We start from the raw sequence: 15,505 nt of genomic DNA on the forward strand, positions 1-15,505 counted from the left end.
CTAGTTTTTTTTGATAATGTGATTCATTACTAGTCAATACGAGGCCTATGGGCCACCCAACAACACCCTTTGTGCTCCCATTCGTATTTGACTCCTCCTTTGGAAATTACTATTTTAGAATGATGCTGCGACCACATGTAGTCATCAGCTATTATCTTCTTGCCCATCTTCCCCTCTTCCCACTGTAAAGGGAAACATCCACCTCCCAGGGTCTTTGCTTCATTCACTCATCTCTCTGCTTAGTTCTCATGCTCCAAGGAAAGAATGGGATCCCGTATCTTTATGGCTCTCTCTTATGTTTTCTTGTGTGTCTTTGTGAGCCTTTTAATTTTTGGCTTTCCTTGAGACACACGCTATGTTCAAATTCAGCCAGGTGCTTTGCTTACCACTAAGCCTGGTATATTTTTGAGGCACTAAATAGATAATAAATAATGCCAAGTCTTACTTTACTGCACTTATGTGCTGACAATTTAGTATCTGCATGGGTACCAGATGATGTCATTGTTGCGTGCTTTAAGACTTTCTTTATTACAGCCATGATAGCATTATTTTTAGCACAGCAGGTGTCAAAAAGGTTTATTTTGAAAGAAAGAAAACATAAAAATGAATTATTTATGTGAGTTAAATCAAAATGTACTTGATATAAATGTTTAATCAGTTTTTCACCAACTTCTTTCCATATGCGCTGCCCTGCTCAATGGTGCAGTTCTAATGGAATTACTAAATATATCTTAATAGCTCAGCATACAGCATTATGCAATGGTACTTACACAAGAGGAATTTTTCAACTTCTATTAAACAGGTCAAATGATAAAAATGCTGTAGGATGCTCACTGTTTTTACAGAAGATTATTATTCGATTGCCTTAGAAACATTCAGTAAGTTTGACACTTAAAATGTGCTACGTTGACCATATTTAAAGTTTCTCATTCCTTAAAAAAGATGAGAAGATTAGAAAATAACTTTAATTTTGACTGTAATTGCAAATGTTTTTTTCCCCCTGCTTTCATAAGTAATCAGCAGATTTGCTGTTACTCCTGGAATATAAATGTTACAGAATTAAAATGAGGATTCCAAGAAAGACTACACCATGACTGAAAGACAATTTTTGCATTATGGAAGAAACTAAAACCCAGAGCAGGACCAATATTTTATATTCTATGCCAACTTCTCAACTGACCTTCAACTAGTTGCTTCTATATTTCTCTTCTTTGAATTGCTTATTTTTTTGAGATCTGTAAAGTCCAACTCCTTATTTTTATTATATGTACCTTATTAGCAAAATATATGACTACAAAACACTCATTATTTTTAAACCAGATGCTTCACACACTGAAATCTTCCACTTTTTAAGGTTAGAACCTAGGAGAGTCACTCAAGTAAAGGACTCATGTACAACTCAGACACTAGTTTCATAAGAGGATTCTCAAACTTCCACTGAGCTAGTCTGATAGTAATGATCAAAATTATAATGTTTGTCAATGTTTACTAAGGGCTGTCCACGTGCTAGAAAAGTATTCTCTACATTCATTTCAAGATTTTCTCCACATAACCTTACATGGCAGACACCAACCATAATCCTGGTTTCCAAAGAAAAAGTGGGAACTCTAAGAAGGAGATAAATGTGTATTCAAAAGGAGAAAGCAAGAAAATATATTAGAAATAGCAGCTGGGTTGAAGGTATTAAAGATTATTGGGTGTTGACAGTCAATAGGTAAACCTATGGCATGATTTTGGGTAATTCCAGCAATAACAGCAATACATGCACATGTACAAGTTCTGCTCACCACACCTAGTCAAAAATGGACCAGCAGCAGAGACAACTCAGAGGAGAATGGTTAAAATGAAAAGACCAGAGGCTTTCTGAAGGGAATAGACTAAGAAGATTCTAAACTTCCAGTGTAGAAAGTTAAACAGAAAGCAAAAATATTTAAAAGATCATTAAGTGGAGAATATGGACTTGATGGGTAAAGAGTTCTTTACCAAATTCTAGGGTACTGGCAGTAAAAGAAACTCCTTGAAGATTGAAAAAATACACTTGAGGAAAATAAGGAAGGATTTATGGTGCTAACTGCTTCAATGAATAAATGTTAAGGTGTAGGTTGTTAGAGAGCACTGATGGAAAAGCAAACAAGTCCAAGAGGGTCAGGTGGAATGACCGACCTGGCATCTAGCCGAGCACATTCTGCAGAAGATGTATAAATATGTCCCAAATCCTCTGCAGTCAACCTCATGAAACAACATTTCCTGCCCCACAACTGTAACAGTATTGCCAGGAAATATGGAGCTTGATTCCACAAAGGAGGATTTGTTCTAGATAGTGACAACTATCAGAGAGAAAGCTTTGCTCTGTGGTTGTGTATTGATAATGGCAAACACAGTCAGAGGATTTACTCCTGACTTCGGGCACCATGGACGTCACAGGGACTTCATAGATTTGTGTAGATAGGACAGGCCATGCATGACCCCAGGAAGAGTTGCTAGAGGAATCGGAGGAAAAATTTGGTTTCCTGAGATGCTCCGGACAATTTTGAGAAGGAACACCTATTCAAAACCTCTCTTTCCTTTTCTAATCCCTTTCTTCTTCTTCCTAAAGGGAAAGTACTGTAACGACATTAATTACTGGCTAGGTGGAAATAATAGTAATGATCAATGGTTTATTGTGAGCCAATTGCTGTGCTAAAGTCTTGCATACATTACTTTGTTTCATCCACTTTATTGCTTCATTTTATTCATGTAAAGAGAATCATCTTTTTCTGGGGACAGCTCCCATACCAGGCCCACTACTTTCTACTCTCTGTTCACATGACCCCAAGTTCTCCTGGCTTCATGGGTGAGAACAGGACCCAGCATGGCTAGGTGGCACTCCATTCTGGACACTGTGAAAGGTTCTGGGACCAATAAATGCTCAAGTCAATCTTAGGATAATTTGTCAGAGGATCCTTGATGGAATAATTGGAAAAAAAAAAAGAAACTGTATTGGGGCACTGTGTGTAGGGGTGAAATAAGCCTGGGAAAGTAGAGCTGAGAGGATGGAAAGAAAGTAAGACAGTGAGAAAGGGACCAGAGGCGAGAGCATTCAGGCAGGTGCGCGAATGCGTGCCTGTGCATGAGACATGGGCGGGAGGCTGGGGTGGGGTTGAGGAGGCGGAGTCCCAATTTCAGCCCCTGCATCCAGACAGGCTTGAAATTTTCTGGGATGTCAGCCACCAAATTTTTGTTTCTCATTTCTTATTCACTTTGGAGTTGATTGTTATTCTCATAATCCTGACTATTATAGAAAAAAAACTATGAAAAATGTATTATTACCATTTACAGATGAAAAAGTGAACCTCACAAAGTTTCATCCAAACACTATTCTACCTGGGATTGTGTCATATTTTTATAAATCTTATTCCAGCCTTTCTCAGATCTTGATTTTTAATGTTTGTTTTTGAATCTGTTCATTCATTCTGAGTTGCATCTGAAACTTTTTCTGAGTATTCTTAATAAAGAAGTTTCAGACCATCCAGGCAATAGACCGAAGTCACAGTCTCAAAATGATCTCTTGAGGATTTTCATTGTTCATTGTCTTGACTCACCTAGGCAGAAATCCACCTGAGAAATGGTTTGCATTCACAATTTCTTCAGCTCATGGTTTGCAGAACATTTGTAAATGAGATGTGAATATTTATAGACGTTTGTGACATTACTACTGCATTTAGAAGCTTTTATACCAAATTATAGATTCATGTAAAGGTTATAAATTAGAAGCTTTACAGAAAATGTCTAAATATTTATGAATTTAACTACATTTAGGAATAAATTTGCAAATTTTACATTTGCTATTTTTTCACATTTATGAGCAAATATGAGTTTTCTAATAATCTATCAAAATGAGTCGGCACTCAGAAAAGCACAAACCCCAGATGGAAATGTTGTCTTCATTTTCTCTGGGAGTTTCCCTCCCCCCTCTGTCTCTGTCTCTGTCTCTTGCCTCTCCTTCTCTCTCCCCAACTTTCTTTCTCCACCAGAAATAAAATATGCAAAATCCACCAAGGAGATTTCAGTGCTCCTGACAATCCATGGTATTTATGAGTTGTCAATCATATTATCTCTTTATTTTTAACTCTCTAATCAGTCATCCATCAACCAACATCATCCAGGAGGAAAAAAAATGCACTCTGGAACTCTTAAAACATCATAACTTAACCCTTTAAGCTATGCTATGTCCAACTGAACCTACTTGGCATGGACTCAGGCAAAGCCACAGTTCTTGTTGGCCATGCCGTTGAGGAGTGGACACGAATGAAATCTCAGGATTTTCTGCTTATGCTCACCTTACCTTTGGGAACTAAGGAGGAGGAGGAGACCATCACAACTCCTTGTGCTTCAGGTCAGGCTGCCTTTTCACCAGCTTACTACTTTCCTGCACTTCAGTACCAAGAACCCCAATGGAGCTCATCAGTCAGCACCCAGGCCACCCACGTCATGACTGCTCACATCCAAGGATCTTCCCTGCACCCCACTGTGGCCCCTGGACCTGGTCATCATGAATAGTCACATCAACGCTGAAATCTCAACTGGCATGCATCCGACTCTTTAAGCCCCACATTGCAGTCCACTTTACTCTTGAACATTTCTTTAGACTCACCGAGACTTTCAATTCCTAAAAATGACTATCTCATCTCTGTCCTCAGTCTCTCTTATTACCACTTCCCTCCTTATTCAGCGGAAAGCACATGTCCAGCTTTATACTCATCTCCTTGCCAACACTGCTAACTATGTTGACTCTTTCTCCCTCTTCCATCAGATCAAGTTTCAAACTTGGCTAAATGCAAGTACCTGAGTGTTGCTGAACCTTACTGAAGACTAATATACCACTAGGCTGACTTTAAGGTCAGAAACAAAAAAGTCAAATTAGTATTCAGTAGTGCTGACTCGCCCCATCAACTGCACAGCTGCTGCTCTTCTGGGTCTCATGGACCAGTTTAAGGAACTCAAGCCAAAGTGAGACTGAGTGTAGAAATGGTCGAATAGGACTGGTTCAGGGATGGGCATAAAATTCAATTATAGCGAATTAGACATAAGGAGAAACTTCATGTGATTTCTTCTTATTTCTGAGAGCAACTAGGACTTCATCTCATGCTTCTTCCACTCAATTTTGATGATGCAAATTACAAATATATAGCTAGACTTCTTCAGCCACTTTCATGACATCAAAAGAGTGAGGCGACCTCTCCATGATGCTAGCTAGCACCATGGGAAATAGAGCAGTAAAATGAAAGAACTCAGATCCTTTCTGAGACTTTTGAGTTGCTGAATCATTCAGTGCTAATGTTCACCCTACCTCCATACCTTCCAGTTACATTGGGCAACATCCCTTTTATTGTTTAAGCTGGTAGGGATTAAATTTTCTTTTTACATGTTATAAATAAGAATCTAAAACTAATAGACTTTCTTACTATGATTACTTTCTTGCTGTCCAAAACAACAACAACAAAATCTCCTTGCTTTTACAGTCTCTTCTTTCATCAAACAGGGATTGAATAAATGCTTCATCAAACAGGGATTTGTTGAATAAATGCTTGCTGCATACTGCTGAATGTCTCCTTAATAGATTGCCCACAGGCTCCAGCTGTAGAGAGGCCAACTAGGACAGGTATGTGCACTCAGTATGTGGGAAGTGACCATAAATAGTGATTTTCATGGTGTTGGGGATATAATTTTGAAGTAGCCCTCAGCCTCAAAATGTTCTTTCCCTACGTAGCTCTTCTGGAAAGAGCTGATGCCATTCTTTGGTATTGGGAGACAACTGAAGCTGCCAAGTATAGAACACACATCAGAATATATCCACAGTCATTTATTGGATTAGTATAAGTGACGAATTTGTGCAGTACGCAGAGAAAAAATGGCAAAAAGCAATGTAATAATAATAGCAGCTACTGTTGTTTCAGGATCATTTATGCTGTAGCCATTGACATTGTGCCACTTAACGAAGGCACTCTGATACTCACAACAATTCTACAATAGGTAATCCACACTCCACACATGGTGAAAATTGAGATTGCTCAATGTGAAATGACTGCTTAAGGACACACAGATAGTAGCGGTTTGAATGATGACCCCATAGAGGCATGTCCGTGTCCTAATTTCCAGAACCTCTGAATATAACCTTCGGAGAAAAGGTCTTTGCAGATATAATTTAGTTAAGAGAGTTTAGTTAGTTTAGTTTCTCTTATAAGAGAAAGGCAGGGGAAGATTTGAGTCACAGACACAAATGAGAAGGCAACGGCAAAATGGGGGCAGAGATTGGAAAGATGTATCTACAAGCCAAAAAAATGCCAACGGTTGCTGGTAGTCACCCGAAACAAAGAGGGGCATGGCATAGATTTGGCCTCAGAGCCTCCAGAAAACATAAGCCCTCCAACACCTTGATTCTGGACTTCAAGTCCTCCAGAATTGTGAGAGGATACATTTCCATGGACTTAAGCCACCTGATTTGTGGCGATTTGTTTTTGCAGCCCTGGGAAACTAATAAAAGCTGAAACTCAAACCCACAACCGCCTGCTCTTAGGAGCTCATGCTTGGATCGAAATACCATATTGACTAAAAACTACTTAAAAAGCAGAGTTTGGATGAATACAGATAAGAGAATTGAGTACTCTGTGAAATTATCATAGAAGTTCTACAAGACATCCCCACCAGATGCACGCAGGTCTCAGTAAGAAGTACACAAGAGCCTTCAGTGCACAACAAGAATAATACAAAAGATAATGACCACAGGGTTTTCGCAAGTTTGTTGGTCAAAGGATGTTGCAATTTAGCCCCAGAAGGCAGGACTTCAGCTCCCTATGATGTGTGTGTTTTGTTCATAAGTAAATAAGTATATATAGATAAATGTATGCTTAACTAGATAATGGATACAACGTAGTATGAGTTTAAGCATCAGCTAACATTTTGGCTGTCTTTTCAAAGTTCTGAGTGTAAAACATTTACTTTTAGGAAAGAAATTTAACAAGTATGAGTGACTCCCATAACCAGATATGTGTTACCTCAATCTTTGCAGCCCACAAGCACTGTTCCGTTTTTCAAAAATGCAAAAGTGGGGCAGGCATCACTAGACCACACTGGCCCCAAACTTGAAGCCCCAAGAAGCAAGTTAACAGTGCTCAAGTCTAAAGCTTTGTCAATATGCATGCTATGGTTTGAACCTACTTTCTCTGACTCCAAATTCTGTATTTTCCCTACTGCATGGTGATGTCTTCAAGTCGCTTCAAGTTTTGCTATAAGAAAGTTACCTGCACGGACCAGTGGAGGTCTTTCTCAAAGAAGGGAGAATCTTTAATGCTCTGCTCTTGATTCTTACACAAGTAAGCTACTGCATTGCACAAGTAGTTTAAGGGACCAGAAGTTCAAGTGCTTCAACAAAAGTATTTTCATTGTGGTGGTTTTTTAGGGAGATAGGTAAAACCCTCAATTCATTTATGTATGTATCTGATCCAAGCAAATATCAACAAAAGCAACGCCTCAGACTTGAAGGACAGTAGAATGAAATGGGAAGGGGGAAAATCAAATTTCCTTGCCCCAGGGGAGGCCAGAGCTTCTGTTTAAATATGCCTTCGGCAGTCTCAGAAGTGCTGCCTTTCAGTCTCCGTAAGACAATCGCTATATTTGAATTGCCTTTTAGATCAGTGTTTTCCAAAGTGTGTACAACTGAAAACTATGTTGAAAGATGTTAAAAGCTAATTGCATAAAAATCGTTTTACGGTCAAGTACGTTGGAGCTTTGTGCTAAACAGTGTTTTACTACAGGATGTTTCATGGGCTCGTGTGTCGGAGTGGGCTAAGGTATGCGGCTTTTGCACAGACATCTTACGGGACCGCGTTCCATGAAATACATTTTATGAAGCTCTTCTTTATGCGAAGTTGCATTGTAGGCGGCCTGCCAAGGAGGGCATTTTCAAGCTCCATAAGTCCAGGCGCACTTGTTTAAGAGCTTGCTTACCTAGGAACTTCTGATTCGGCCATTCTTAGCTCATTACTTCCCCTCCCTAAGTCTCAGGTGGAGGTTGGTACACCTGTTCTCACAGTGTCCTGGCATTTGGTGCTCAGTGTTCACCCGAGGAGCAGATTATGACTGTGAAGATAGAAAAACATTCCCAGCTAATCTTAGCTGTGGGGTTAAGACTGTTGCGGGGATCTTTTTGCAGTCTGTGCAGACGTGCGCTGCTCAAGGATCCATCTAACGCTCAAAATGAGGCTCCCTGAGTCTACGCCCCGGAACCCGCCATCACCGCCGGAGCTGGCAGCGTGCCTGGCTGTTCTTGTGTGGCCCAAGGCGAGTGACTGCGTTCACGGAGACAAGTGGCTGCTGTGCTCTTCCTAATTTTAAATACGCCCACAGAGCAGAGAGGGACTCACAGTTTGATAGATAACTATTTAGTTTGCATCAAGAGTAACTGAGTTTTCCATTCCACTACACTTGAAAACCCCACCAGGCTGTAAGAGCAGCAGTCTATGAACAAGTAACCACCTAGCCCACATAAGCTGGGGCCCTGAGGCCTGGACGAGGTTCCGTGGGACGCGTGGGCCCACCGCGGACCTCTCAAGTTCCCAGAAGGTCGGGAGTATGGAGCTAACGACGGGGAGGGGGGGGGGGGGTTGTGGCGGGGATTCTGACAGGACTAATCACTTTTGGCACTGTGTGTGTGTTCATAGGAAGGAAAGTTGAAATCACAGTTGAGTGTTTATTAATAACTGGGCTATGATAAAGGAGTAATCAAAGAAATTCAACATATGAGCTTCAAGCTAACTTTCCTTGCTTTGCCTTAATCAAAAATCATTTTACTAATCATTTCAATGATTATCTCCAACTCCTTAATCCTTTCCAAGGAAAATAGCAAAAAAATCAGTCCACTTTTATTCAGGAAACATTTTCTTATTGAAAGAACCCATGATTGTTATTAGCACTGGTTTCTTAAATACTAAGAGCCACACTTCTAGGAGTTCCTGAGCAGCAGATATGGACCGCTCAAAACTTAAGTTACTTGCTACTATGGCGACTGTTGAAAACACTGCAGGAATTAAATGGGTGTAGTAGAAAGATCCACATTTCTTGTATTATTCATTAATTCACTAAACACATATATCGAGCCTCCATTTTGTGCCAAGAACTCTGATGGACCTAGGGGCAGACGTAGGGAACACAATGGTCTAGCGCCCCGACCCCATGCTGCTAATTAGTTATCTCTGAAATGGTCTGCTCCAGGGTGTAATTATGGAATTGTGATCAGGCCTCTTACATCCCCTGCCTCAGCTCTCTTGGTTCCCTGCTCCCCATGTCCTCACAGCGACACGGCTTACAGGCTTACATCCCAGCTCACTGCCTCAGCCTTTCCCCAATTCCTCAGCAAAATATGACTGAAGCAGGAGCGTATCGTGGTTCTCAGTATCCTTCCCGCTATGAGTGGAATTATTTCAGGAGCTCGTGAGCTTTCAGAGGCTTTGACTCTTGTCTTATGTGGCTTGTTGTTCCCAAACCCAGGATTTGGTCATTTTTTTTGCAAATAACCCTTAGTTCCTGGGCCAACCCTTCTGGATCACTTTTACTCTTCCCATGTTGACCCAATGTGCTGTATCTTCTGACCTTCCTCTTTAGTTCACATCTGCTGGTTAGGCAGGTTAACGACCCTATACCTTTTTTAGGCATAAACACTTAACTAGAACCTTTTCTTCATAGTTTATGTTTTCTAAATGCCAACTTACTACCAGGCTTCCAGATCTGACCCCCAGCTGAATTCCCTGGTGATTAGAATCCTTCTGATTCTAAACTAGAAGGTGAATTGATTATGACTTCATTTGCTGTTGATTTTGTACACTTGATCACTCAAAGTCAGACTCAAAAGCTGGAACAGGATTTCCAGCTCATAGTTTTGTCCTAGGCTTTCAGTCCGATTATCAGGTCTCTACTCCCTCCTCTTCTTGACTGGTGCTTCTCTGCCTTGGTCATAATAAATCATCCCTGTAATACAGCCCTGGAGGGAGATGGCAAGGGGAGCTACTCTGGAATTGGGGAGGTTCTCAATGCAGGAGGTTAATTCCAACCACAGAGAATCCATATCACTTATATACATCAAGCAGGCCTTCAGTTGTCTTGGTATTTCATTCCTCTTAAGAAAAATGATGATCAAATAAGCAGAAAAAAACCTGCCAACTTGCATTTCTTTGCTGAAAATGATAAGAAGAAAAAGAGCGCATCTGGAGAACCAGATACTCTGGTTAAAAGGGAGAGTAAGAGGAACAAGGAAAGAAAGCAGATGAGTCATGGTATTTGTATTAGCCCAACCTGGGCTGCTATAACAAAATACCAGACTGGGTGGGTTAAAGAGCTGAAATTTTCTCATGGTTCTGTAGATTAGAAAACCAAATCCTAGGTGCTGTTAGGGTCAGTTTATGGTGAGGCCTTTTTCCTAGCTGACAGATGGCTGCTTTCTGATCTTCCACATGGCCTCATCTCTGTGTGGGCATGAAGAGCAAGTTCTGGTGTCTTTCCCTCCTCTTACAAGGACTACAGCGCTCTCTGATTAGGGCTCCACCATTTTGGCTTCATTTAACCTTAAATCCCTCCTTAAAGGCCATATCTCCAAATACAACCACGTTGGTAGTTATGGCTTCAACACAGGAATTTTAAGGGAACAGAATTTGGTTCATAACAATACCTAGTGACGAATAACACTACCTAGGTATAAGCAGAATATAGCTAGTCTGAGCAGTGTGGGCTCATATAACTAGTGGTTAAAAAGACAGACTCTCTCTCAATTTAAATGGGCATGACTTTGAATTCCAGTTCCCCAATTTTATTCATTTATTCTCTCATTTAATCACTAAATAAATATTTATTAAGCATATATGTATGAAGGCCGTGTTAAGTGATTTAAGGACCTTGGGGTGAATATAAGCATCTCAGGAGACACAATCTCTCTCTTTATATGATATAGTCCAGTGGGAGTGTCAGTCAATAATAAAAAACCATACAAATATATAATTACCAGCTGTGAGATCTTATACAAGGTACTCAAACATGCTAAACCTCAGTTTCTTTATCTGTAAAATGGGCCAGTAATAGTATCTACATCATAGTGTTTTGTAGAAGAACATTAAATGATAAGATGCATGTAAGACATAAGACCACGCCTGACACATAGGTAGTGCAAACATAGAAAAGAACAACAGAATACAACAGCACAAAATCCTTAGGAAATAACCCCCTACCAAGAGAAAAATAATAGATTGTAGATTGGTTAAGAAAAACAAAACAAAACCAATGACTCACTAGTTACTACAGCATTCTTCATGTGAACACTAGTGGAGCATCAAGATATGGGACAACATTGTCCTTCTCTAACCTTTGCCAGGCCACATATCGTATGTGCGGGGAGGGGGGGGGGTGGAAACCCGTTCATGAAGTCATGTGTGGAAGACAGTGTTCCTTGGTTCATCTAGTTGTTCCTGACTTTTAAAACAAAAAATCTGCTTCTAGGATATACTCTTGTGAGTAGTTCTCCTCATCTGTAAAAATAAAAGTGTAGGATAGAGAATTCTGAAGTCTCAAAATCCTAGGCTTTAAATATGGTTAATGGTGAAGATTAGTGAAAGAACATGGTGATATGGCCTTATTTTGTGTGACATAAGGACCTTGATAATCAGACCAAAACCAAAACCAAAACCAAACCAGACACTTCAAGTCGACTTAATATGTGAAGTTGCAACTTACAGTGACCCCAAGAGTGTCTTTCCTTCTCTACATCTTCAAGTACATAAAGCCCTAGAGTAAGTCGATCCATGACTTTTCCACACAGCTGGTAAGTGCAGGGACTTCAGTGTCAGGCCAACTTGGTTTGGAGACTTGGCTTGTAGGCCTGTGTCTAGTACATAGTAGACTTAATAAATGTCTGTTTAAATTATGTTGAATCAGTAAATACTCATTCTGCTCTTTTCTGATTGTGATTCATTTGGCCTCTCTATGCTTTGGTTTCTGCACTGTAAAATGAGAAGAGAAACAGTGCCAGTCCCATAGATTTGTTACGACGCTGCTTCAGGACAATTCCAGCAGAACCCTGCCTACAGAAAGCGTATGAAAGCTTAGCTATTGTTGCAGAGGGGATTGTCTCAATGATTCTCTGGGTTGTTTCCATTTAACAATTTTGAGTCATCCAACAACAATTTTCCAGGGTGGCAATAAATGCAGGCCAATGTCCTTGCTAAAAGAGAAATCTGACCCCAATGAGAGAAGCTGTCAAATCCTGAACAGAGGATTTTGTTACCAAAACTGCTTGTCACTTCCTCACTTCACCCCAGAGTCTATACCCTTTGTTTCTCTCTTCATTGCATACCATTCAGATCAAAGTGTTTTTGCCTTGCTTATCCTCTAAAGCACTTATCAGTAGGTTAATGGTTGAAGGTCATGGGCCTCCATCCCAGTATACCTTGTCTGGGCCATGCTTGGTGGAGCCAAGGCCCCAGCTGGCGTGGGGGAAGTCGGAGTGAGCACACTGTGCACCCGGGCAGATGTAGAAAGCTCGGTGCAGTGATCTGGGTGCACCTGTTGGGTTGTCACCATCTGTTAGCCAAAATGTTAAAGAGCCACACCCTCGGACGGCCAGCTGAGGAGAACTTAATCTCTTCCCCCACAGGCCTCCCAGTACAGGCTGCTGATCACATCTTACAAAAGAAGAGAGGCGAACACAAAGAAGGAACTGTCTGAACCCCGCCCCGGGGGGAAACCTAATCTTCTGTCATTGCTGGATTCTATTTCTTTAGCTAACAAGAAAGGGGTTTTAAAATAAACCTAGATAGTTATTACCTGATAAGAAATCCTGTTATAAACTGCCAATTTTTTAAAGGGAAGATATTGGTTTAACATGGATACTAGTATTAAGCGAATTAAGTGGTGATGGTGTTTTGGATGCCTACTTAGTGAGGGGGACTGTTACAAGGGAGCTAATGTTTGCCTGCCCTAAGGGAAACAGAACTGGACTCTTAGTAGCAAAGTTGCTTGGGAAACCAGCCCAGGATCAACAATTATCTGGGAGCTTAGAACTTGGAGTCTCTACGATTAGAGAAATATTCCTCTAAGGAAAAACAGAAATTTGTACGACCTTTATCAAATCACGGGACAGGCTTCACCCACTCGTGCCTCAGTCCTGCTGCCCTGATATGCATGGTACAGAGCTCCATCTCACATTCCTAAGGGGTCAAAGACCACACAATTGAATAGCAGTTAGCCAGTGGGGGTCATGTCAGAGCTAGGTGTCAACTCCCTTCCAGCTGAGCACCAATAAATATTTTTAAAACGAGTCTGAGATGGCAAGAATCGTTTATTGACCGGCCCAAATCTTATCAAAATTAAATATTCAACTGGAATATGTTTCCGGCAACTTTCTTGTATATATCCAGGATAACTCAGAGCAAATGTTAGCATGCATTCTTTGTTAAGAGTAAATGAGGAACAAGAAGCTTGGTCCTATCTAAATTTACAAAATAAAGAAGGAAATTTAAGATTTTAAAAAGAATGTTAAGTTAGAAATTGCTTCATCTGGCTATCACGTTTGGCTTTTCTTGCTTGTTTTTGTTTTTGTTGTTTTTAGCTGATGGTGATTGGAAGACAATTTTTAAATATATCGGTCAAATGTTTTGTATGGTCTCATACTTCTCTTGTTGATTCTTTACCCTTCTTTCTTACCAAACTATCATTCAACCTAATCCTTAAGGAATATTGAATAGAATTAACACCTTTATACCAATCCCATTAGTGTGCTGTTAAATTAATGGGTTCATTTCTGCCCTCCAGCAAAATGCGGATTATAATCTTGAGACAAGCTACCTTTAGGCAGTAGGCAATCACTTTAAAAACCTGAAAGCAGGCAACATATGGCACACTACACAATATAAAAGTGTTTAAGAGGTACAAGTTTCCACCCTCCATGATACATGCCCAGTTTTAAATAAAACATAGCGTCATCTGGTTCACGCTTAAACACTGAAATTAAAATTATTGGCCATACTGTCATTTTCAAAACAATAGCTAACGGTTTGCACATGTGCTGTTTACAGATCCACAGCCTGTAAACAGTCACCAACCACAACTTTGCAAAGGTAAATGACAGCTTGAAAAATTTCAAGTCTCTGGAACTCCTGGGATTTCCCCATTGCCCGCCCCCCCCCCCTTTCATTCATTCTCTCTTCCCACCCCACCCGCCTCTAATCATAGACACAACAGAGCCTCTTCTGCGTGCGCATGCGTAACTTCCTAACCATGTCACCGCCACCCCCCCCACCCCCCACGACACATTTTCCTGCTGTTGAGACCAGCTGGCATGTATTAGTCATGCTGAAGCACGTCATGTAACACAGCAAAATATCAGGCAGCCCAGTGTCATGGGAAAAGTGAATCTACTTCATTATCCACCTAGGGAAAGGAAACAGAACTACCGCTTAAAAGGGCCTGGTCTTCTCTTCCGTGTTAATGTATATTCTGTTAATATCATTAAGGGTATTCCAAGGTCTGGCTATCAGTGAACACAGTACATTAGGAAAGCATCAGCAGCAATACTGTGGCACCTGGGTCTTTTTTACCCTTTTGTTCACACACGAATTCTGTAAAAGTTAGAAGATTGTGGTTTACTTAAATAAAGGAGAAGGATACTGTTACCAAACTAGGAACAGGTATGTCCCCTAGTGTGAGACACTGCATTGGAGATTTGTAGGGACAACAGTGATAATGTGTTGTGTAGCGCTGCTTCTCAGACTTGTATGTACATTGGAATCAGTGGAGAGCCTTTTAGAAACGCTATCGCTGACTTGGAAGCCTGAGACTCTGCATTTCTAACAAGCTTCCTGTTAAGGCTTGTTGCTGCCGGCCTCAGGACCACACTTTGGTTAGAAAGGTAGAGAAAGGGCAACATTTAGGACAATTCGAACACAGCTGTTTAGAACTATGGAGGACTAATGTCAATCACAGATTGACCCAGATGACTTGAAAGGGATCTAGATTTAGGTGATAGTGAAAGAAAAGGGGCTATCATGGGTTTCTGGGATTTTTTTTTTTTTTTTTTGGTGGACTAAAGAGGAAAATCTGGGGAACAGGCATCAACAAGAGACAAGGAGGATGCTTTAGGTGATTTTAAAATTTTTATTCTTAACAATCTAGACAGGTCTGGAAACCCTCAAAATTATCTTGAGGTGATATATATTGTTATCTCTGATTTTTTAGTAAAGAAGCAGAGTGCAAAGAGGTTTTTCACAAAGGATACCAAGAGACAAGTAAAAAAGTGGAAATGGAACTAGATTTGGGTTTGGTAGCAATGTCCCCAGTAAAATCTCTGCATAAAAAAAATAAGAAAATGGTTTTCCCAACAAAAGATGGTCAAAGAAGTTATGATAATACAAAATGTTAGCTCTTCATTGCTCCTTGAAATAATTTACATCTGGTATTTCCTCTGTCATGCTTCTCATGTATCACTAAT

Source organism: Suricata suricatta, chromosome 15 (genome assembly GCF_006229205.1).
Source record: "Suricata suricatta isolate VVHF042 chromosome 15, meerkat_22Aug2017_6uvM2_HiC, whole genome shotgun sequence".
Taxonomy (NCBI): Eukaryota; Metazoa; Chordata; class Mammalia; order Carnivora; family Herpestidae; genus Suricata; species Suricata suricatta.